At 43.2% G+C, this 23,367-nt stretch overlaps 1 protein-coding gene and 1 non-coding gene across 2 annotated transcripts in view; both read right to left on the bottom strand.

Moving 5' to 3' along the window:
• LOC126161515 (globin-1) overlaps positions 1–23,367 on the bottom strand; it is a 316,997-nt gene that overhangs the window by 102,939 nt on the left and 190,691 nt on the right. The gene's annotated exons all lie outside the window — the stretch shown is intronic.
• Trnas-cga (transfer RNA serine (anticodon CGA)) lies at positions 19,818–19,892 on the bottom strand. The gene has a single exon. It is a non-coding gene; the product is annotated as a tRNA-Ser (tRNA).

Below are 23,367 nucleotides of genomic sequence, written 5' to 3' on the forward strand. Positions count from 1 at the left end.
ATTTCTCTAATGATGGCCGGAACAACGGTGTACCGTGGAACGTTCAGGTGTCCACTGCTTGAAGGTCACACATTGCCTCTAGCGCAGTGGCACGGCAACATCAATTATTTCAAAAATTCGTGGCGCAATTGCCCGCCGGCCTCTGCCAGGAACAGTTCACAAATCGCCAGTTAATTTCGAATTATGTTCTTCAACCTAGGTGCAGAAAGAATACCTCTCCGTATTCCTTTAATGCGCCGATACTCGGGAGGAGCTGCAGCATTATTGCTGTTGTTTTGGTAAAGCAGCTTTACGAGTAAAGCCCTGCTCACCTCGTCCAGACCCATGTTGACTGTAACTGTATTGGACAATGATGCTTGTGTTTCATCCCTGCGTCGCCATACCATTATCGGCGCCTAAGGGAAGTCATGACACTGACACTACTAAGAACACAAATCCTGCGACGTATAATCTGAACATCACTGCAATAAAGCTAGGTACTCATACGGTAAATAATTTTCCGTTTACACCGATTCAAGTAGCAAAAGTTTAATTATAACCACTCTGTATATTGTAAGCAGTAAGGCCACTACAACAGTCCGTTAGGGTACTTCAGTAATTATCTCAACTTCTCTCCATTTCATATAATTAAAAATAACGTACTGAGTTGTGTGTAGTAGAAGGTACTGAATCCAGTTACAGCTCTGGCCCAATAAACGATAAAGTCTTATTTTCATCACAAAAATTAGTCTGTACTACCAGCTCCTAAAATATTTACTACTACTCCTCACTAAATACGACACAGAAAGGCTGAATGGCTCTAAGCACTATGGGACTTAACATCTGAGGTCATCGGTCCCCTAGACTCAGAACTACTTAAAACCTAACCAACCTAAGGACATCACACACACATCCATGCCCGAGGCAGGATTCGAACCTGCGACCGTAGCAGCAGCGTGGTTCCGGACTGAAGCGCCTAGAATCACTCGGCCACAGTGGCCGGCAGAGGAAGGCTGACGAACAGTACTTGTAGGGAACTACTTTTCGGGCGGCCACTGTTGCTAACCGTTGGAGCAAAGCTGAGGGGAGGGATAATTTTCCTGAAAGAGACAGAATACCATAGAGAGGCAACAGCGCGACAACAGTGAAGCGAATTTTCCAGCCTCCTGCCATTTTGTATGCTGCGAAAACAAATGGACAAGGTGCAGCATAGTGGTAGATGTGCGAAGTAACTACGGAAAACATCGAACTATCAGTATTCTGCAATTACAACGAGAAAGGAAATTGTGCTTGATTACAACGGACGAAGACTTGATATATATTGTCTTTCAGCAATGGCTGTAACACATGCATGCAATTACTTTTGTCACAAACGATCCATTGCGTCACATTCAGAACGAGAAAACACTGCCTCTGAAACTTAGTTTATGGCCATAGTAGTGGTGGTTTAATAGGCGCTTCACTATACATACGATATATTCAACGGAGAAAAATTGCAAAATCAACAGGTGTGTGTAGTCCACTGTTTTGGAGAACACAGTTCAGGGAGAAACATTACAGGAAAATGTTTGCTTTCCTATGAATTGTAAGTATCGTGTGGTTAAATTTGTGTTTGTATTTAAAATAAGTTAAGTAAACGGATTTTTTACATGGGTCAAATACGAAAATTCCGAGTCACGGATCAGGTACAACACGACCTAAGCCACCCAGCCTGTCGAATACGCAACGTAGTTGTTGGCTGATAGTAAGTTTGTGAAATTGATAGTGAAGTCACGATCTAGCCAAGTTGTCTTTCTCCTTAATCGAGTATCCTATACTCATTACACAGATCCAAATTTTGCAAAATGACGGCCCATGTTCAAAAGGGCAACTAGATTGTTTCATACAATGATTTACATTCTACACTTTTTACTTTGCTTACAAAGCGCTCCCATTATAATTTGAAGTTATAATTTAAATTTGCTGTCTGCGAAAAGGAAATTACAGGCTTTTCTGTCTGTACTCCGTATTTTCTAACGTGAAACTATACTTCATTTAAAATTTAATAGAAAACAGAAATAAAACAATTATCCGACAGCTGCCTATTGCGACTGTTAAAAACTGAAATAATTACTACATAACACACACAGGAAATGAATTAATTCATCACACTTTCCATCCATCAGCAAATTCTTCGGCCGGCCGGAGTAGCCGAACGGTTCTAGGCGCTACAGTCTGGAAACGCGCGACTGCTACGGTCGCAGGTTCGAATCCTGCTTCGGGCCTGGATGTATGTGATGTCCTTAGGTTAGTTAGGTTTAAGTAGTTCTATGTTCCAGGGAACTGATGACCTCAGAAGTTAAGTCCCATAGTGCTCAGAGCCATTTGAACCATTTTTGAACAAATTTTTCAATAACAACTTACGTTCCCAAAGTTCCAAAAATGATACAATGTATACTGCTAGCCTTTGACGTCAAAAAATACTTTGAAAATCATATGGCAAGGAGAACATTGAGGAAACTAGCTTTGCTCCACAAGTAAACTAATGCGAAAATGTACACAAAATACAACACGTTACAGAACATGCGTAAAAGTATACACATCAGTCTTCAGCCTTTTTTCCAGATATGTTACTGCATCTATTACCTGAGCACATGACGAGCACGACTCAAGAAAGATAACGAAGAAGAAAAAAGGTCACAACTACTGCAGAATGACCACATAAAATATGACTGAACCGTGCGGCGTGGCACTGCAGGAAGTCGCTAAATAACATGCAACAGCCTCTGTACTTATCCTCTATATACAGGAAATGTATTCGCAGTGGTGGATATGAAACATCTTCGGCTGTGTATTGGAATGACAACGAAAATTTGTGCCGAACTGGGACTCGAACCGGATTTCCGGGTTTACGTGAACGGTCGCCTTAATCGTTTCGGCCATCCCACCACGAATTACGGCCATATCCAAACTTCCACATGTCATCTCCAAGTGTCACAAACCGCACGCGTACATATATTCCCGTCCAGGAAGGACATATCCTTTTAGAATCGAAGGCCTGATATTGGAGAAGAAATACGAAATATCAGTGGCTAGGCACTGCTGTTTCCTATATTATCTCTGTGTTTGGTTTGGTTCAAATGGCTCTGAGCACTATGGGACTGAACTTCTGAGGTCATCAGTCACCTAGAACTTAGAACTACTTAAACCTAACTAACCTTAGGACATCACACACATCCATGCCCGAGGTAGGATTCGAACCTGCGACCGTAGCGGTCGTGCGGTTACAGACTGTAGCGCCTAGAACCGCTCGGCCACCCCGGCCGGCTGTGTTCGGTTTCCCCAATACCTGGCGTCATAGGCATTCTTCTGAGTGGCCTGCTGTACGGTAGACTCTCGCGTCACGATGTCGCCGCAGTGCGATGCTGGAATCAATTGTAGGGAGCCGAGAATGGGCAAACGCCGTGCGTGGAGGAGGAGGCTGGGGAAGGGAGCGCGAGCGCTGGAGTGGGTCCAGACAGGAAGCGCTAATGGCCGCCGGCCGGCGCTGCCCACTTGCGGCAGAAGGTCGCCGCAGCTGGCCAAAACAACTGCCCGCTGCCCGCCGCAGCAGTGGCCGGTGTGGCGGCGGCCGGGCCAGGGCGTGTGCGTAGGTCACGTCCCAGCCTAAGCTGCCTGGAGCTCGATGTGGACAAGACATTTAACATTAGTAGCATCACCTGCCAGTATATCAATACCGGAAGTGGCGGATTCTCCCGGCGTGTTTATTTACGTATCCCCCCTCCCCCATTTCCTTTATTTAATATTATCGATTGAAAAGTATTCAGGAGTAGGCAAATATCCTTTACTTGTGTGGTCTATACTAATGTCCAATGTAGAATTCCATAGGAACTTTTATCTGACTTACGTGGTGCAAGTGACCACAAATAAGTAATTACACTACTGGCCATTAAGTTCTACACCAAGAAGAAATGCAGATGATAAACGGGTATTCATTGGGCAAATATATTACACTTGAACTGACATGAGATTAAATTTCACGCAATTTGGGTGCATAGATCCTGAGAAATCAGTACCCAGAACAACCACATCTGGCTGTAATAACGGCCTTGATACGCCTGGGCATTGAGTCAAACAGAGCTTGTATGGGGTGTACAGGTACAGCTGCCGATGCAGCTTCAACACGATACCACAGTTCATCAAGACTGGTGACTGGCATATTGTGACGAGCCAGTTGCTCGGCCACCATTGACCAGACGTTTTCAATTCGTGAGAATGTGCTGGCCAGGGCAGCAGTCGAACATTTTCTGTATGCAGAAAGGCCCGTACGGAACCTGCAACATACGGTCGTGCATTATCCTGCTGAAATGTAGAGTTTCGCAGGGATCGAATGAAGGCTAGAGCCACCGGTGGTAACACATCTGAAATGTAACGTCCAGTGTTCAAAGTGCCGTCAATGCGAGCAAGAGGTGACCGAGACGTGTAACCAAGCATCCCATACCATCACGCCGGGTGATACGCCAGTATGGCGATGACGAATACACGCTTGCAATGTGCGTTCACCGCGATGTCGCCAAACACGGACGTGACCATCATGATGCTGTAAACAGAACCTGGATTCATCCGAAAATATGACGTTTTGCCATTCGTGCACCCAGGATCGTCGTTGAGTCCACCATCGCAGGCGCTCCTGTCTGTGATGCAGCGTCAAGGGTAACGGCTGCCATCGTCTCCGAGCTGATAGTCCATGCTGCTGCAAACGTCGTCGAACTGTTCGTGCAGATGGTTGTCGTCTTGCAAACGCCACCATCTGTTGACTCAGGGATCGAGACGTGGCTGCACGATCCGTTAGAGCCATGCGGATAAGATGACTGTCATCTCGATTGCTAGTGATACGAGGTCGTTGGAATCCGGCACGGCGTTTCGTATTACCCTCCAGAACCCACCGATTCCATATTCTGCTAACAGTCATTGGATCTCGACCAACGCGAGCAGCAGTGTGGCGATACGATAAACCGCAATCGCGATAGGCTACAATCCGACCTTTATCAAAGTCGGAAACGTGATGGTACGCATTTCTCCTCCTTACAAGAGGCATCACAACAACGTTTCACCAGGCAACGCCGGTCAACTGCTGTTTGTGCATCAGAAATCGGTTGGAAACTTTCCTCATGTTAGCACGTTGTAGGTGTCGCCACCGGCGCCAAACTTCTGTGAATGGTCTGAAAAGCTAATCATTTGCATATCACAGCATCTTCTTCCTGTCGGTTAAATTTCGCATCTGTAACACGTCATCTTCGTGGTGTAGCCATTTTAATGGACGGTAATGTAGTTCATTCAGCGTGTTTCGTAACAAATAGAAGCATTTCTTTTGGGTTGCAGTCAAGTACAACAAATGTATCTAACACACAGCAGTAAAGGTTCTTTATCTCGGCATTTATTCTGGAATGGGGAAGGTAACGGGAAACGAAAGGAGGAGCAAGCCATACAGATAACACTGTTTTCCCCTTGTACAGTCTATTAAATACTAATGGGCGATCAACGCATCTCAGGAACAGTTAGCATTTTATTTAGGATGTTTCAGATTAGGTTTAATTACTGAGTATTTAGTTTTAGCTATCTGTTTCCCACATACAAGAATATACACTCCTGGAAATTGAAATAAGAACACCGTGAATTCATTGTCCCAGGAAGGGGAAACTTTATTGACACATTCCTGGGGTCAGATACATCACATGATCACACTGACAGAACCACAGGCACAGACACAGGCAACAGAGCATGCACAATGTCGGCACTAGTACAGTGTATATCCACCTTTCGCAGCAATGCAGGCTGCTATTCTCCCATGGAGACGATCGTAGAGATGCTGGATGTAGTCCTGTGGAACGGCTTGCCATGCCATTTCCACCTGGCGCCTCAGTTGGACCAGCGTTCGTGCTGGACGTGCAGACCGCGTGAGACGACGCTTCATCCAGTCCCAAACATGCTCAATGGGGGACAGATCCGGAGATCTTGCTGGCCAGGGTAGTTGACTTACACCTTCTAGAGCACGTTGGGTGGCACGGGATACATGCGGACGTGCATTGTCCTGTTGGAACAGCAAGTTCCCTTGCCGGTCTAGGAATGGTAGAACGATGGGTTCAATGACGGTTTGGATGTACCGTGCACTATTCAGTGTCCCCTCGACGATCACCAGTGGTGTACGGCCAGTGTAGGAGATCGCTCCCCACACCATGATGCCGGGTGTTGGCCCTGTGTGCCTCGGTCGTATGCAGTCCTGATTGTGGCGCTCACCTGCACGGCGCCAAACACGCATACGACCATCATTGGCACCAAGGCAGAAGCGACTCTCATCGCTGAAGACGACACGTCTCCATTCGTCCCTCCATTCACGCCTGTCGCGACACCACTGGAGGCGGGCTGCACGATGTTGGGGCGTAAGCGGAAGACGGCCTAACGGTGTGCGGGACCGTAACCCAGCTTCATGGAGACGGTTGCGAATGGTCCTCGCCGATACCCCAGGAGCAACAGTGTCCCTAATTTGCTGGGAAGTGGCGGTGCGGTCCCCTACGGCACTGCGTAGGATCCTACGGTCTTGGCGTGCATCCGTGCGTCGCTGCAGTCCGGTCCCAGGTCGACGGGCACGTGCACCTTCCGCCGACCACTGGCGACAACATCGATGTACTGTGGAGACCTCACGCCCCACGTGTTGAGCAATTCGGCGGTACGTCCACCCGGCCTCCCGCATGCCCACTATACGCCCTCGCTCAAAGTCCGTCAACTGCACATACGGTTCACGTCCACGCTGTCGCGGCATGCTACCAGTGTTAAAGACTGCGATGGAGCTCCGTATGCCACGGCAAACTGGCTGACACTGACGGCGGCGGTGCACAAATGCTGTGCAACACCGCGGTTCCTGGTGTGTCCGCTGTGCCGTGCGTGTGATCATTGCTTGTACAGCCCTCTCGCAGTGTCCGGAGCAAGTATGGTGGGTCTGACACACCGGTGTCAATGTGTTCTTTTTTCCATTTCCAGGAGTGTAGTTCATTTTGTTAGAAATATTTGTTTTGAAGAGAAGTTGCGAAATTAGGATGGTTATAATGAATGTATTGCATAAAATTTATACACAGACAAAAGATTTTATATTAATATACATATGCTTCGACTGAAACATACTCTCATCAACCTATGCAAGAATAATTTACATTGTTAAAAAATATTTTGTTAAAAAAATTGACGAAATTAAGTCTCGAATGAAACTATATATGTTGCCAGAGAGCATTTCAAGTTTCAAACATCTGTGGTGTACCTACATATGCAGACTGAAGCGTCAAATGAAACTGTTTACCAAGGCCGGCATTCGAATCTGAGTCCCCTGCTACCTACACAGATGCGCTAACCGCTACCCCACAGTGGCATAGTGGCTTTCCGCAACATAAGGCGCATCCTTCCCCAATCCAGATTCCCGAAGTGGGCTAAGGAGGACTTTTGACTGACGAGACCCGCATGCTTCTGTACTCTGTGCAATTATGCAAAGCCACAGTGCCAGGGTGGTGCAGCGGTAAGCGCGTATGCTTAGTGAGCAGCCGACCCGGGTTCGAATCCCTCGAATTCCAGCCTTGGTACAAATTTTCATTCATTGCCTCAGTCTGCATATATGACATTATATATAATCATAAAGTTTCGAATTCTGCAATATCCATTTATTAAACTGAAACAGATGTAGAGAACCACATCACACAATTATGGGTCTAACTTTTTAGTTCCCAAAAATATATGATTTGTCAAAATTAATGTCCTAATTAGAAAACTACTGTAACTAGGAAATTTATTTCTCGGAAATTCTCAAGGGAAACGTGAGATTTTAAATAAGGATGGTGTGCGCCAACTGAATCATCATTGTGTGACTTGCTCTCAACCTGTAAATATTTTGTTGCCATTTTGTAAACACACTGTGACAATTCCTGTGGAAAGCTGCTTCAGTCGTAGCATAATAAACCTGATATTCAACAACGGCTGTAAACATAAATTAAGATAAATGTTGGAAGCTTGAACAAATTCTTGCTGTTGAAGTGAGGGTAGTTGTGCTAGTGCAGCATAGCAGACAGCGACACGAGACCTGTTTAACAGTAGACACGTTAGACTTTCAGATGTGTGTGTGGACTTTAGATTGGAGAGAAAGAACACATCTGTTTTGTGCCTTGAATATGTCGTGTTTTGTACCTACAAAACAGCAGTTGTGGGAAGTGTTCCTCTTCTGCTTTCATCTCAAGCAGAATGCTGTGGAAAGTCATCGTTTGCAAGTAGAAGCATATGGAGAAGATGCTGTGTCGGAAACAACGTGCAGAGATTGGTTTCCAGGATGAAAAAGACAGCTATTTTCAACTGACAGGGTACGTCCTCTCGATGCGGCCTACCACGAGCTGCTATAACCAGGTCGAACGGTGGATACCGAGCACTACGAAGCACAATTACTCAATGTTAATCGCTCATTTAAAGACAAACGCCCGCATTATGCTCAGACATGGCAAAGTCATTCAGCTTCATGACAATGCCAAACTGTAAGCTACAACAACCCCTACGAGCATTATCATCAGATATCACCCCCCCCCCCTTCCAGTTACCATTTGTTTCGGTCTATGCACCATGGCATTTCTTACCCTAAAAGTGGGACTGGTTGTTGCTGTCGAAGAACATTACCTTCAGTAAATTATCTTCTATTATTGCATTAAAATAAACGTCTTCTGTCCAACAAACATGGAGCATTAATTCAAATGCTCAGCAGAAAAATTCCTTTACTTTGTAACTATTTCTTTCCAGCACTAATCTAGTGGTGCAAGAATGGTGAATCCTGTCACCAAAATCGCACGTTGCTTTGTTTATGTATTTCATCACTATATGGGAAGGAATTATTACCTGTGATACATAAGATGTGCAAATTTTATTTTATGTAATTGTTGTAAATGTGTATTTTCTGCTGTATGAGTCCCATTCCCAAAGGGAATAGTGTATGAGTAAAATCAGAGAAACATAGTTTAAGAGAAAGAGGGTGTGTGTGTGTGTGTGTGTGTGTGTGTGTGTGTGTGTGTGTGTGTGTGTGTGTGTGTGTGTGTGTGAGAGAGAGAGAGAGAGAGAGAGATAGAGCGTTTTGTTGGTCTGGTTGGTGGAGCATGTGCAGTGTGCAGGAGGCACACTAAAAATTTGACAAACAAATGTTTGTCTGGGGTTCAGCGAAGGTTCTGAAATGTCGGTAAGTATACTGTCAAAAGGGCACACCAGAACGATCAGGCTAGAAGAAAAGAGCTACTTGACGGCCAAAACGTCCAAATGTATAGTTACGGCCGACATTAAGGTACTTCTTCCTGGCATAACCACTAGTAAAATCTTTTTTTCATTTTCCACAAATTTCATTTTTCAGTGTATAAGGATCATTTTCTACTGAGCCATTGCAGATAAAAAGGCGAAATTTGCCACAGACTTTGTACATACCATAACACAACCTCCTGACCTGCAAAACTGTTTCAAAATTCATTACTGTCAAATTTATTTAGATTGTTGGTAAGTAAAAATTGCTTCGCATCACACGTAAATTTAAGAAAAATTGTTGCGAGAGTTCTGAGACTGACATTAAAAACTGGTACTCGTATTTGTTTATTTAGTTACTAAGAATAACCTGCCACATTTTGAAAGCGATACGTCAGTTAACTATTGAGAAAATGTTCCTCATGTCACAGTATGTGTTCTAAAAGTATCCAGCACCGTCCTAATCGAATAATTTGACAAAAAATTCAAATTATAGCCAGTACAATAATAACATGTACAAAATTTGATTAAATTCTCTCTCATACAGTAAAAGCTACATTAGCTTATGTGTACCTGTGCATTTTCTCATACTCCCCCATTAACCGCTCTGGCTATCCGCGCACGATCCACACGGTCAGACGCAAAATTTCCACATGTCGTTTTTCCTGTATCACAACGTCTGCTCGTATTCAGATGTCGAAGAAACTTGTATCGTTCTTATTGACAACACAAGCGCTGCGGTATCGTACTCGGCCTTGTTTTAGTTTTATTGATGTTCATCTTACTACCTGTCTTCAAGGTACTATCCACTATCCATTCCGTTCAGCCGATCTCCGAAGTTCCCACCCATTTATCAGAGTTACGACGGCAATTGTGGTAGTATATCTCTTCAGCATTATCAAGGTCCCCACTGGCCTTCACCGCAGTAGCACGGACTGAGTACTCGTCGGATTCCTCGCGTGGAAGAGACCTCGTTAAGGAATGCGGTATGCGGCCCGCCCGCAAAGGAAGAAAGAAGCCCGTCGGGAAGCTATCGACTGGCGCAGCGTCGCGATGACTCGCCAGCCGTGACAGCGCAGGAAGCAGCCGCCAGCAGACTCTTATCGCATTCCTTCTTACTGGCGCCGGCGGCTGCTCCAGAGCTGTGCTACCCCGCGTCGCGGTGCACGGTGGGAGGCATGTCGGAGGAGGCGTGCAGCATGTGATGTTTATTTGCTGTGACAGTGGGGTTCTTTACTGAAATTTAGCCCTGTACAGAAACATTTACTTCAGTGTGTACCTTGACTTAGCTGTACGTTTAAACCAACAGTCACTCATGTCTTTACTTACATTTTTGCTGAATATGTATTTGTCTGGCACACAGAGCCCAGTAACAAACATAACATCATCACTTAACACTTTCGCACTCAGCTGTTTACATTCCAGACAGTTAGCCGCTAAGATAAATTAATTTCAGTTGCTAAGTACAAAAATCAAAATATCTTTTTACATAATAATTAGCAGCTACGAAAACATAAAAAGTAAGCCCACTGCTTGGATAGCACTCACGAATAAATCCTTCCATAAAATACCAAATATTTTCAGACCTCACAACATTAACATCTGTTTTTCCACACACACACACACACACACACACACACACAAGCGCGCGCGCGTTTACGAAATACTGTATAGTATCTTTAAAGCCGTCTATTTAGGCTAAACTGACAGATTTCGAAAAGAGATGCAGTGAACACACAAATGCCTACTCCATAAACAGTTATACTAAATCAGCACAGCCGCCCACATTAGAGGCACTGGCCAGTCATACCAGGACAATGCAAATAAACCGCAAAATAAACTTCATATATTACACGAAAATAGACTTTTATAAGAAACTGGAAATTTCTATCAGTGTCTATAGTACATGTTAGCACGTTGCTACATCATAAACTAGAAAGATAAACGTCACCGTCACGGATTGCTTGTTGTATTAATATTAGGAGTAAACTGAAAAAAAGATCTGAATATTACTGAATAATCAAGAAATATTAACACTCAGTATTTAAGATGTATCATGATACGAATCAGCTTATATGAAAAAGTTGGTATTTTCATAGTTTGTACTACCTTAGCAACTGAAATAAGTTATCTTTGCAGCTGATCTCTGCAATGTACACAAGAGAATGTTAAAGTCTTTAATGATGGTGTTGTGTTTACTACAGAAGTCAGACAAACAAATATCCAGCAAAAACGCAAGTAAATACGCTTACAATTCACAGTCGGTACGCACTCAAAGAACACAGGTTGAGAAGATAACCCCAGCAAATTAACCTTGTCACACTTCAGATTCAAGTAGAAGTAACTATAATGCGTCTGATTATGGCAGCATGCTGCCGAAATGCATTGTGCTAATAAATATTAGTAGAGAATGACAAACAAGAAATATTTATTTCTACATCAGTCAGGAAGTTTTATTTGATCCACTGTAAGTTTAGATGGTTGACCATCATCAAAAGGTGGAAGGCGTCTTATATGCGAGTATTGAGAGGTAAGGATTGGCGATTTCATGCAAAAGTATGTGAGTTACCCAGCAGATTAAGTTGTGGCTTGCACTATTAATAATATAAAGTGCATTAGCCACAGGACTTATAGATGAGATGTAGTAGGTGGCTTAAAGAAATTAGATGTGGTTACAGTGCAAGAAAGCAGTGCAGTTCCTGAATCCCGCTGCTTCAATTCACTGTGTGTTTTCCACTGTACACCAGTCACACAATATTGTTGTTATGTGGCAAAGAAGTTACATTTTTAGCCGAAGAGTTTACGTAACAGTATCATAGAAAACTGAAGACATGAGTATTCATTTAATGTGTAATTTGGTACAGTGACAAGGAGAATTTTTTTGTATGGATCTAACAGTGGGAACTGATTGAACTACTTCTGAATGTAGCACAATTCGTTTGTTAGAAAGTTCTATTTAACATCACAATGAAAATAAAATGTAACTATTAAATGATGTAAGTCTACAGATAAATGAAAAAGGCTCTAAACGTATTGTCTGGATTGTAATGTTTAAGAATGTAAGCTAATAGGATATAAGATATTTATTTTGATATGTACAGAATTCTACAGTTATTATCTACTTGGTAACATTTATAGCTTCACTGGAGCTAAGACGTGTTTGAGGAAATAATTACACTTGCGATAGGCCTAAGGGGGTCAGTTAAATACCTAAAAATTCATCAAATATTGTGTCTAAACTGCCATAGAAATTGTTTTATTTGTTTTCAGAATGGTCATGAAGTAAATTTTGGCCTGCTTTCTTCCTAACGAAGTAAATTTGATGTTTTTTCAGGAAGGTTCATTTTATGATTTTATTTATAGTGTGCAGTATCTCGAGGTCATCACTAATGTTTTCGAAGCCGTGACCTGTGTCTTTGATGTGTGGTATAATATATTAATAAAATAAAATTGACGACCAAACAAGGACAAGATATTCATACAAATATATAAGTAAATTATGTTAGTGACAATAATACAAATGTTCATATTTTTATGTAAAATTAAGAGGCGATGTTGAGTCACCTATCTCGAGAAACTCTGTACATCGGTTCGTTGACGCACCCACACTATCCAACGTTCGCAAACGCAAATGCTATAAAAGTTCGACCTCTACCATTTGCGTTCTTATGTTTCCTTGTGTGGTTTATTATGTCGCCATTTGTTACACAATTACTCTCGTGTTCGCCATAATGGAGGCGAATCGGACATTTTGGTTGCTAAATCTTCTTCGCTTAAAACTGGCTTGGATTATTATATGTAATGATTAATTAACACTCAAACATTTGTGTACCTCATACATTTTGCTATCATTTTATATAAACTGTTTCATTTTTACACACAAATCAATAGTTTTGTTCAGCTCACACATTCTTTAGAACAAGCGAGAAGATCATCCCAAGAAGACAGTAACAAAACACGATCGTAAAGCCTCACTTTTTCTTTTACGTCAACGATTCTTTGACAACTTCCATGATTATACTGCTGCAGTTATGTTACTCCAATAAATACATACTTTCTTTTACAGATTTTTAGAATGATATTTTCCTTTACAATATTTTTATGAGCTAGTAATATCACAGCGGTTATCGCAGATTTTCCTGCTGTCTCATATCGGAATGTTTTTGTAAGTGTGAAAGTTACGACCAGAAATAATACATCGTGACTGACATATAAATACACATTTATTTCATTCTGATTGACAGTTGCAGTACTCTACAATGGATTTAACTGACTAATAATATGTGTTTATTATGCAGACAAGAAAAAAACATTACCTGCCTTTTGTAAATGAATGCATACTTTGTTTTTAATCAGACATGTTTCACTTTCCTAGCAACAAATTTACGTTAACTTACTGTTGACAATTGTAGGGTTGGGATTTACGATATCTGTATTTCCTATTCTTTTCGTGCGTCCAACTGCTAGAAGAAAATCGCCACTATACTGCGCTATTAACAGAAAGGAAAAAAGTTGCAATATCTCTCTCTCTCTCTCTCTCTCACACACACACACACACACACACACACACACACACACACACACACTGCACCCAATACCACAACCACTTCCCCATACCTCGCCAACACCCCTCTCTATTGTCACGCTATGTAGCTCTAGTAATTCTCCAGTTAACCATACATCAAAGTCACGTACAGCTGAAGCAAAATAAGTTATGCACAATGAAATGCACAACTGTGACATACAGTCAATTGGGAACTTGTACTGTGCACCTCCAGTGCCTACACAAGAATTACTGGACACACGAAAAGAGCAGGAAACATAACACGATGTCGACTATTTGACGAACATGCTTTTGATACTGATGAGTGTCATAGAACAAATAAAATAGCTCCTGCAACCGTGAGAAATGAAAACAAAATCACAACGTACAAAGAACGACCGCAGAGGACTAAGCTGCCTCAACATGAAGGATAGTGTAGGCGGGCTATGTTATAGTGATGGCGGTGGAAGTTTGGTAATTACAACCGTTGTCGCTGCTATAGTTCTCTACAGACTGGCTCAAAGCCTGCCGTGCCTTCCGCTACGTGCCGGTCAATCTTGAAGTCATTTTGAACAGAGCATAGTTCCTGAGGAAACTTGACCGACTGCCAGATCCAGTAGGTGAGCCCTTGGCGTTTTAAGCGGAAACTCTTGCTGCCACATTGCAGTTGGCCTTGGAGCTCCGATACCGGTTTCTTGGGAGCAATGCTTACGTCCGTTAACCCGATGGGAAAGTGACGCGCAATAGCATTGTGTCTTCCACTCACACTTCTGGATTCCTTATCAGTATCGTCACGTGGCACCTATAGAAAAAATGCTGCATCGCCTCGCATCTGCAGTGATCCAAAGAGGATGTCTGGGCATAGCCTTCTTTTCCTGACATAGCTATAAGGGACAGTCGAATGGAAACGAGAAATACTGAAAAAAAGCAAACTTTAGTATTTATAAAGTAATCACTACAACTGTTAATACAGTTATTCCTCAGTGAGATAGGACAGTTAGTGCCTTCATGGAAAAATGTTTGCGGTTGCCTACAGTAATGTAATTGTACTCGGGTTTCCCAGCGAAACTTCGGCAGCGTACTCTAAACAACCTTGGCAATATGTGGCTTGGACCACCGTAGATTTGCTTCGAACGAAAATGTGCAGTCACGGTTTCGTACGCAATGGCAAACATTTTTCCCTGAAGACACTGACCGTATTGTCTTAGAGTGGGATAAATGTACTAACAATTATGGCGATTAGTTTTGAAATAATAAACAGCTCTTTCTGTCTCTATCGTTTTCGTTTGGCTACCCCTTATACACCCAATGCAATTTCTTCTCTTCCTTTTTCCTTTCCTACTGCTTGTTTTGTAACTAAAGGAAATTAATTAGGAAAAAATATTCCGAGATATTATAAATAAAATTACTTTTTTCTTCGATGTGTAACTACATGGGCACGAATTTCCAATAGATGTATTAGAAGATGGAGTCGCGCTCTATGGACAGTGTGGCGCGAAGTTAATAACTTTCAGCAGGCTTTGTGACGGCACCGGGTTTCGCACCTCTCCCTTCCCTTCATCCGTGACCACAGAAACACAACACTACACTGTACAAGTAATCGTCACAGTCAATCACATCCATACGCTCATTCCTTAAGTATGAGGCTCTTTATATTTAGAACCATCGCCTGGTTTCTGTACAAGTTGTATTTTATCCCTGTGAACCTCAAAATTTGTAAGAGTGCAGTCCAGTCAACATCCTGAAGAGCTTTCACAATACAAATGCTGCAAACATACGTTTGCCTTTTTTCAGCTTATGTTCTAGGCTTAGTCACTAGGATAGCATTGCCTCACATTTTCCTACATTTTTCCGGAACGCAAACTCGTCTTCCCCGAGGTCAATGTCTACCAGTTATTCCGTTCTGTAAATAATTCGTATCAGTATTTAGCAGTCATGACACACTACATTAAACTCACCGATTGTAATACGAGGGTCACTCCAAAAGAAATGCACACTATTTTTGTAAAAATACTGTTTTCATTCTGCATGTGTGAAAGTTTTACAGTGTGCAGATACAGCCTTCCCGACTGTTTTCAAACTTAGTTCAACCTGTTCCCGTGAGTGGCGCCGTCTCAGCATGTCTTCACTTTACGTTCGTCAGAAGCAACGTGCTGTCATAGACGTCCTGTGCCGTGAAAACGAGACAGTGGGAAACATCCACAAGAGGTTGAAAAAGGTGTATGGAGATGCTGCTGTTGATCGCAGTACAGTTAGTCGGTGGGCAAGCAGGTTACGTGATGAAAGCAAGCATGGCAATATTGAGGATTTTCCTCGCAGCGGCAGACCTCGTACTGCACACACTCCAGACAATGTGCAGAGAGTTAACGAATTGGTGACTGCTGACAGATGCATCACAGTGAACGAATTGTCACGCTACGTTGGGATAGGGGAAGGAAGTGTTCGCAGAATACTGAAAGTGTTGGCGTTAAAAAAAAGTTTGTGCCAGGTGGGTTCCCAGGATGTTGGCAGTGGCCCACACAGGAACAAGAAAAACGGTATGCAGCGACGTTTGGAACAGTACGAGAATGGTGGAGATGAATTTATCGTAAGAACTGTGACAGGTGATGAAACATGGCTCCATCATTTTTCACCAGATACGAAGAGGCAATCAATGGAGTGGCATCAAAACCACACCTGCTACTGGAAAAGTTATGGCTACGGTGTTTTTCAATTCCAAAGGACTCTTGCTTGTGGACTTCATGCCAAGTGGAACCACCATAAATTCTGATGCATATGTGACGACACTGAAGAAACTTCAAGCTTGACTGAGGTGTGTTCGACCACATCGGGAAAAGCAGGATGTTTTGCTGCTGCACGTCAATGCACGGCCACATGTCAGTAAAAAAACCATGGAAGGGATCACAAAACTCAGATGGACAACACTGAAACACCCGCCTTACAGTCCTGACCTGGCTCCATGTGACTATCATCTCTTTGGGAAACTGAAAGATTCTCTTCGTGGAAGGAGGATTGAAGATGATGACTCCCCTGTGCACACTGCCAAACAGTGGCTTCAACAGGTTAGTCCACCGTGCGGGTATACATACGCTGGTTCCAAGATGGCGTAAGGCAGTTGAGAGGGATGGAAATTATGTGAAGAAATGAAAATATTTTTCCTAAAGGATGTATCTATCTACTCACTGTAAAACTTTCAAACATGTTGAATAAAGGATGGATTTTTTTTAAAAAAAATAGTGTGTATTTCTTTTGGAGCGACACTCGTATTTACACCTGTCAACACATGCCTTCTTTAGAACAGGAATCAAAATTTTTCAAAACCAAAATACAACATATAGGGTCCTACTTTAGTTACAAAAACTGCTACAAGATCTTACATCACAATTATGATAGTTACATGGCGCCAAGTCACAAACTGCGTTTTGAAAACTCCGGTGAATTCACAATGGAGATTATGGGGATAGAGGACATGGACTACGCAGTAATTATTACACGAAGTGCTACTTTCTTATTAAACACATGGCATATGTAAACATGGTTGACATGAAGTCAGAACACAACTGACATGAGGTCAATGTCCTCCTAAAAGGAACGATTATGCTCTGATGGGCTGTCGGTTGATAATGGCACAACAGGCCGAAATCACGAACGTGATGAATAAAAGAGATTCCTGGCGAAAAATTTTGCCCTTTCTAAAATACTGCAGGACCGTAGACACAAACAGAAGAAAATGTCATAGATTATTTATTATTCGTTTGGGTCTGCACTTCAGCCACAAACATAAAAATTTTGAAAAGCTTATTCCACTTTACAAGGTGCAAGGCTTACTCTACATCCTACAACACAATGAGGGCATCCTGATTTTTCTTCAGTTTGCCTTACATTAGTAAGCGCAATGCCCAAATAACTCCTCTGGTACCTTTTCTCTTCATGAACCCACGCCAATCTACATCATATTCCGCAAGCCACCCAATGGCGTGTGGCAGAGGGTAATTCTGGTACCACTGACTGATCCATCCTACCCTGTTCCACTCGCGAATGGCGCGTGCGAAGAATGATTGTCGTTAAGCCTCTGTATTGGTTCTAATTTGTCGAATTTTCTCGTAGTGGCCAGTAAGCGAGATGTGGGAGAAAGTAATATCTTGTCCAAATTTTCCCGGAAAGTACTCTCTTAAATTTTCAATAGCACAACTCTTCGTGATGCCCCATCCCTCTCTTTTAACGTCTGCTAATAGAGTTAGTTGAGCGTCTGGGTAACAGTCTTACGCCGACTAAACTATCTCGTGATGAAACGCGCCGCTCTTCGTTGGATCTTCTCTATCTCTTCCACCAGTCCTACTTGTTAAGGATTCCACACTGATTATCAGTACTCAAGCGTATGTCGAACAAGCGTCTTTTAAGCCACTTCCTTCATGGATGAGTTACATTTCCTTAAGATTCTTCCTATGAATCTCAGTTTGGCGTCTGCTTTTCCTTTTGCTCTGGGTAGCCACTCTTAGATATTTTACGGTAGATACTGTTTTATAGCAGTTTCTCATCGACAGTGTAGTTGTACAGTAGTGGCTTTCTTTTCCTATGGATCCGATATATGTCATATTTATCTACGTTCATAGTCAACTGCCAGAGCCAGTACCATTCATCAATCCTCTGCAGGTCATTCTGCAAACCGGTACTATCTTCTGGCGTTGTTACTTTCTTACAGAAAACCACATCATCTGCGAACAGCCTTAAACATCATCCGACGCTTTCCACTAGAGCATTTATATACATCGTAAACAATAACTCTCCCATCACACTTCATTGGGATACTCCAGAAACTAAGATTATATCCGGCGACTTTGTTCCGTTAAGAGCAACGTGTTGAGTTCTGTCTGCAAGGAAAACTTCAATTCAATCGCAGATCTGATCCGATAATCGATAAGCTTGTATCTTTTTCACTGAACGATAGTGTGGGACGGTGTCAAACGCCCTCCTGAAGTCAAGGTTCGAGTGGTAGAAATGGCTCTAAGCAATATGGGACTAAACATCTGAGGTCATCAGTCCCCTAGACTTAGAACTACTTAAACCTAACTAACCTAAGGACATCACACACATCCATGCCCGAGGCAGGATTCGAACCTGCGACCGTAGCAGCAGTCGCAGCGCGGTTCCAGACTGAAGCGACTAGAACCGCTCGGTCACAACGGCCGGCCTGAAGTCAAGGAACACGGCATCGACCTGAGCGTCATTGTCGTGAGCGGTATGGGTCTCTTGGAGGTAAAGAATGAGTTTCGCAAGATCTCTGTTTGCAGAATCCACGTTGATTTTTATGGAGATTTTCATTCTCCAAAAACGTAATTCTTGAGCATAAATAATGTTGGCCCTTCTTAAAACGGGAATGGTCTGCGCTTTTTTCCAGTCTTTAGATACCTTTCGTTGCTCCAGCGATCTACAATAAACTGTTCCTAGAATGGGCGCAAGATCTTTCGCATACCCTTTGTGAAATCTGACAGGTATCTGATGTGGTATTGATTCCTTTCCACTACTAAGCGATTGTAGTTGCGTTTCTATTGCGCGATCGGTTGTTTCGATATCTGCCATTTGCAATTTCGACGATCATAGAATGATTGAAAGGAGGGACTATGTTATGATCATCGGCGTTGAAACAATTACGGAAGGCCGAACACACTATTTCGGGCCTCTCTCTCATTTTCTGTTTCGGAGCCAGTATGATCTTAGCGAATGAACAGACGATTTCGAACCACTTGCTGATTTTATGTAAGACAAAAACATCTTAGGGTTTTTACTCAGATCGGTTGACAAAATTTTACTTTCAAAGTCAATGAACGCTTCTCTCCTTACGATCATTTTTCTTTCATTCAGTTTTTGTTTATCAGCTAAGTTTTAATTTTTTTTAATCTGATGTGAAGCTTTCTTTGTTTACGGAGCAGTTTTCTAACATGGCTGCTAAACTACGGTGAGTCAATCCAAACCGTTATGAACTTGAAACTTCCTGGCAGATTAAAACTGTATGCCGGACCGAGACTCGAACTCGGGACCTTTGCCTTTCGCGGGCAAGTGCTCTACCAACTGAGCTACCCAAGCACGACTCACGCCGCGTCCTCACAGCTTTACTTCTGCCAGTACCTCGTCTCCTACCTTCCAAACTTTACAGAAGCTCTCCAGCGAACCTTGCAGGACTAGCACTCCTGAAAGAAAGGATACTGCAGAGACATGGCTTAGCCACAGCCTGGGGGATGTTTCCAGAATGAGATTTTCACTCTGCAGCGGAGTGTGCGCTGAACTTTATCGTAACATATTTGTCTACGGAGTATTGAACGATGCTTCTGAATTTTTATTTTTATTTTTGCTCCACATGTTCGTTCTTATCGCAGAATATGTGATGCTGACTAGTCAGATATCAGTCGTCAACAATTACGTCTTTTGTTTTTCTTTGTATCCTTCTGACTATTATTATGATCAAGACATTACAAGGGTTCCATGTCAGAACAACCATCTGATGTTTTCACATTTATTCGTATGTGCCTTCTTTAGTAACAAGCCGGTAAGGAATGGAAAGAATTAATAAGTATTGAACTTTTTAATATTGTAATGCTTTAGAGCCCATCAGTGATAACACTATTTACATAAATGTTATCCTAAGTCTCAAGCCAATATTTTTACCAGTAATATGCTGCATAATTATTCGCTGCATACTGTAACATATCTTTACCACAATGGGCCAAATCAACAGGTAGATTGGTCTTATTGTGCTACTAATAGCTCCTAACCAGATATCTCGATCGCCATAGCAGTTTCTAAACATTCCGGCAAACTTTACTCGCTTCCCGTTTCCAGCTAGGTTTAAGTGGAAGGTGTTTTACGCACTGAAAGAAAAAAAAACGTAACACTAAAAATAATTAATGTGGAGTAATGAAATTTCGGAAATATATTTGTCTCTGTAACATGTGTAAGTGATTAACAATGCAAGATCACAGGTTAATGTAAGCGCCAGGTAAGTCTTTGCAAATTTGGAATGCTGGTACATTAATAACCGGTATAACCGCCTTAATGCTGAACGCAAACATGCAAACGGTTGATGCATTGTGTGATACAGGTGGCAGATGTCAGTTGCCTGTTGCATTTGGTAGGTCAGTACAGGGACGGTTAATGCTGTTGGAGGATGAGCTGGAGTTGCCCGATGATGTCCCATATGTGCTCGACTGGAGACAAATCTGGTGATCGAGCAGGCCAAGGCAACAAGTCGACACACTGTAAAGCAAGTTGGGTTACGACAGCTGTATGTGGGCGAGCGTTATCCTAGTGAAAAATACACCCTGGAGTGATGTTCGCGAAAAGCAGAACAACAGCTCGAATTGCCAGACTGACATAGAAATTTGCACTCAGGATGCGTGGGATGACCACGACAGTATTCCTGTTGTCATACGCGATCGCATCCCAGGTTTGGGTTCAATGCGTCCAGCATGCAGATATGCACCGCAAAACACAACAGACTTCCATTCTGCCCTCCAATGAGCTCTCGCTTGACATTCCTGAAGTCGCAAACGGCGATGGTTTGGGGTCTACATCTACATACATACTCCGCAATCCACCATACGGTGCGTGGCGGAGGGTACCTCTTACCACAACTAGCATCTTCTCTCCCTGTTCCACTCCCAAACAGAACGAGGGAAAAATGACTGCCTATATGCCTCTGTACGAGCCCTAATCTCTCTTATCTTTGTGGTCTTTCCGCGAAATATAAGTTGGCGGCAGTAAAATTTTACTGCAGTCAGCGTCAAATGCTGGTTCTCTGAATTTCCTCAGTAGCGATTCACGAAAAGAATGCCTCCTTTCCTCCAGAGACTCCCACCCGAGTTCCTGAAGCATTTCCGTAACACTCGCGTGATGATCAAACCTACCAGTAACAAATCTAGCAGCCCGCCTCTGAATTGCTTCTATGTCCTCCCTCAATCCGACCTGATAGGGATCCCAAACGCTCGGTCAGTACTCAAGAATAGGTCGTATTAGTGTTTTATAAGCGGTCTCCTTTACAGATGAACCACATATTCCCAAAATTCTACCATGCGATGCACGCTACAAGATGTCTGGCTCGAAGCTGTGCTTGAAGTGACCGATTTGTAAAAGTTCGTTGTGTCTCTGTGATGCCAAGTGCTGCTCAAATTGCTGCTGCAGACGCAGTACGACGCGTCATAGCCACATGCAGAACACGATGGCCTTCCCTTTCGATAGTGCCCCGTTGCCGTGCGACCGTGCATTCTCGTAACCACCTCTGCCAGCAATTTGTACAGTGACTACATTTCTGCCAAGTCTTTTTGCAATAGTGCACAAGGAACATCCACCTTCTCATAGCATACTACACGACCTCGTTCAAACTCAGCGAGACAGATAATGGTGTCATGGTCACCTTAAAGGCAATCTAGATTAACATCAACTCACCACGTCCAATCTCAAAGGTAACTAACGCTCACGACCGGCATAGCGCGTATTTATAGCAAACCCGATTTGCATCCTCATAGCGGCACTAGTAGCGGCACTCTTACCCGACAGGTGCGGAATTTCAATAGACATCATATTTCAGATGTAGAAACACGCCTACTAAATTTAGTTTGTACCGCTCAACTCCTCCTTGGTGTTGGTATTTTTTCCGTCGTCTTTTATACTATGCGTTATCTCGCCGCCCGCTTCCGTGAAGCGATCGCCGTCGCGTAATTCTTAGAGGTCAGCAGTACCGGTTGTGGTCGTCAGTGTAGACGACAAGGTGGGAAATGCCAGGACGGTGTAGCCAATCTGTGGCAGAAGACTCTCTTCCTTTCGGACAACAGGCGGCGCTTTCCCTGACCTCCTGCTGGTACTTCCGCTTGCTCACCGCTTCTCGATTATGCGAATTCCGTGGATGTGTCATGCGGCTTGGTTCTAGTGCAGCAGCGCTGGTGAGTAGGTTAAAAAATGTCTGTCTTCTCCTGTATAAGCTACTTAATTCTGTACGAACTACCAGGTTCGTTTATTACTCCACAACTGGTTTCGTTCTAAATGAACGTCTTCAGGGGACGTCGAAAATCCACCGACGGTCTTCACAAATGATTAAGCTAAAAGGCACTTTCTGTAACATGACGTGCACACCGAATCACTACGCCGATCGCCTGCCACAGTCACATTCAGGGAAAATAACATGCAGCGCTTACTGGATTCCTCCACTACAGAGCAACTACCTGGTGTTATAAGAAATTCAGCCGATGAGGCGGCATATTTCCATTGATCAACGGTCCAATCTCGCCAATCCTTTGCCCAATGCAATTGTACTTCACGATGGCGTTGGGCCAGTATGGCAATACGTAGGGGTCTTCTTCTGCAGAGTCCCATGTTAAAAAATGTGCGCTGAGTGGTGTACTCCGGAAAGCTAATGCCTGCATCCGCACCGTACTCCATCGTCAGATCTGCCACAGATCACAACGTATCCTGTTTTACAGAGCTGGCAGTCATACGTCCTCCACATCCTGTGATAAGGCGTGGACGTACAACGCATTTTAATAAGTACAGTAACCAGCCACTTTGTTACG

Source organism: Schistocerca cancellata, chromosome 2 (assembly GCF_023864275.1).
Source record: "Schistocerca cancellata isolate TAMUIC-IGC-003103 chromosome 2, iqSchCanc2.1, whole genome shotgun sequence".
NCBI lineage: Eukaryota > Metazoa > Arthropoda > Insecta > Orthoptera > Acrididae > Schistocerca > Schistocerca cancellata.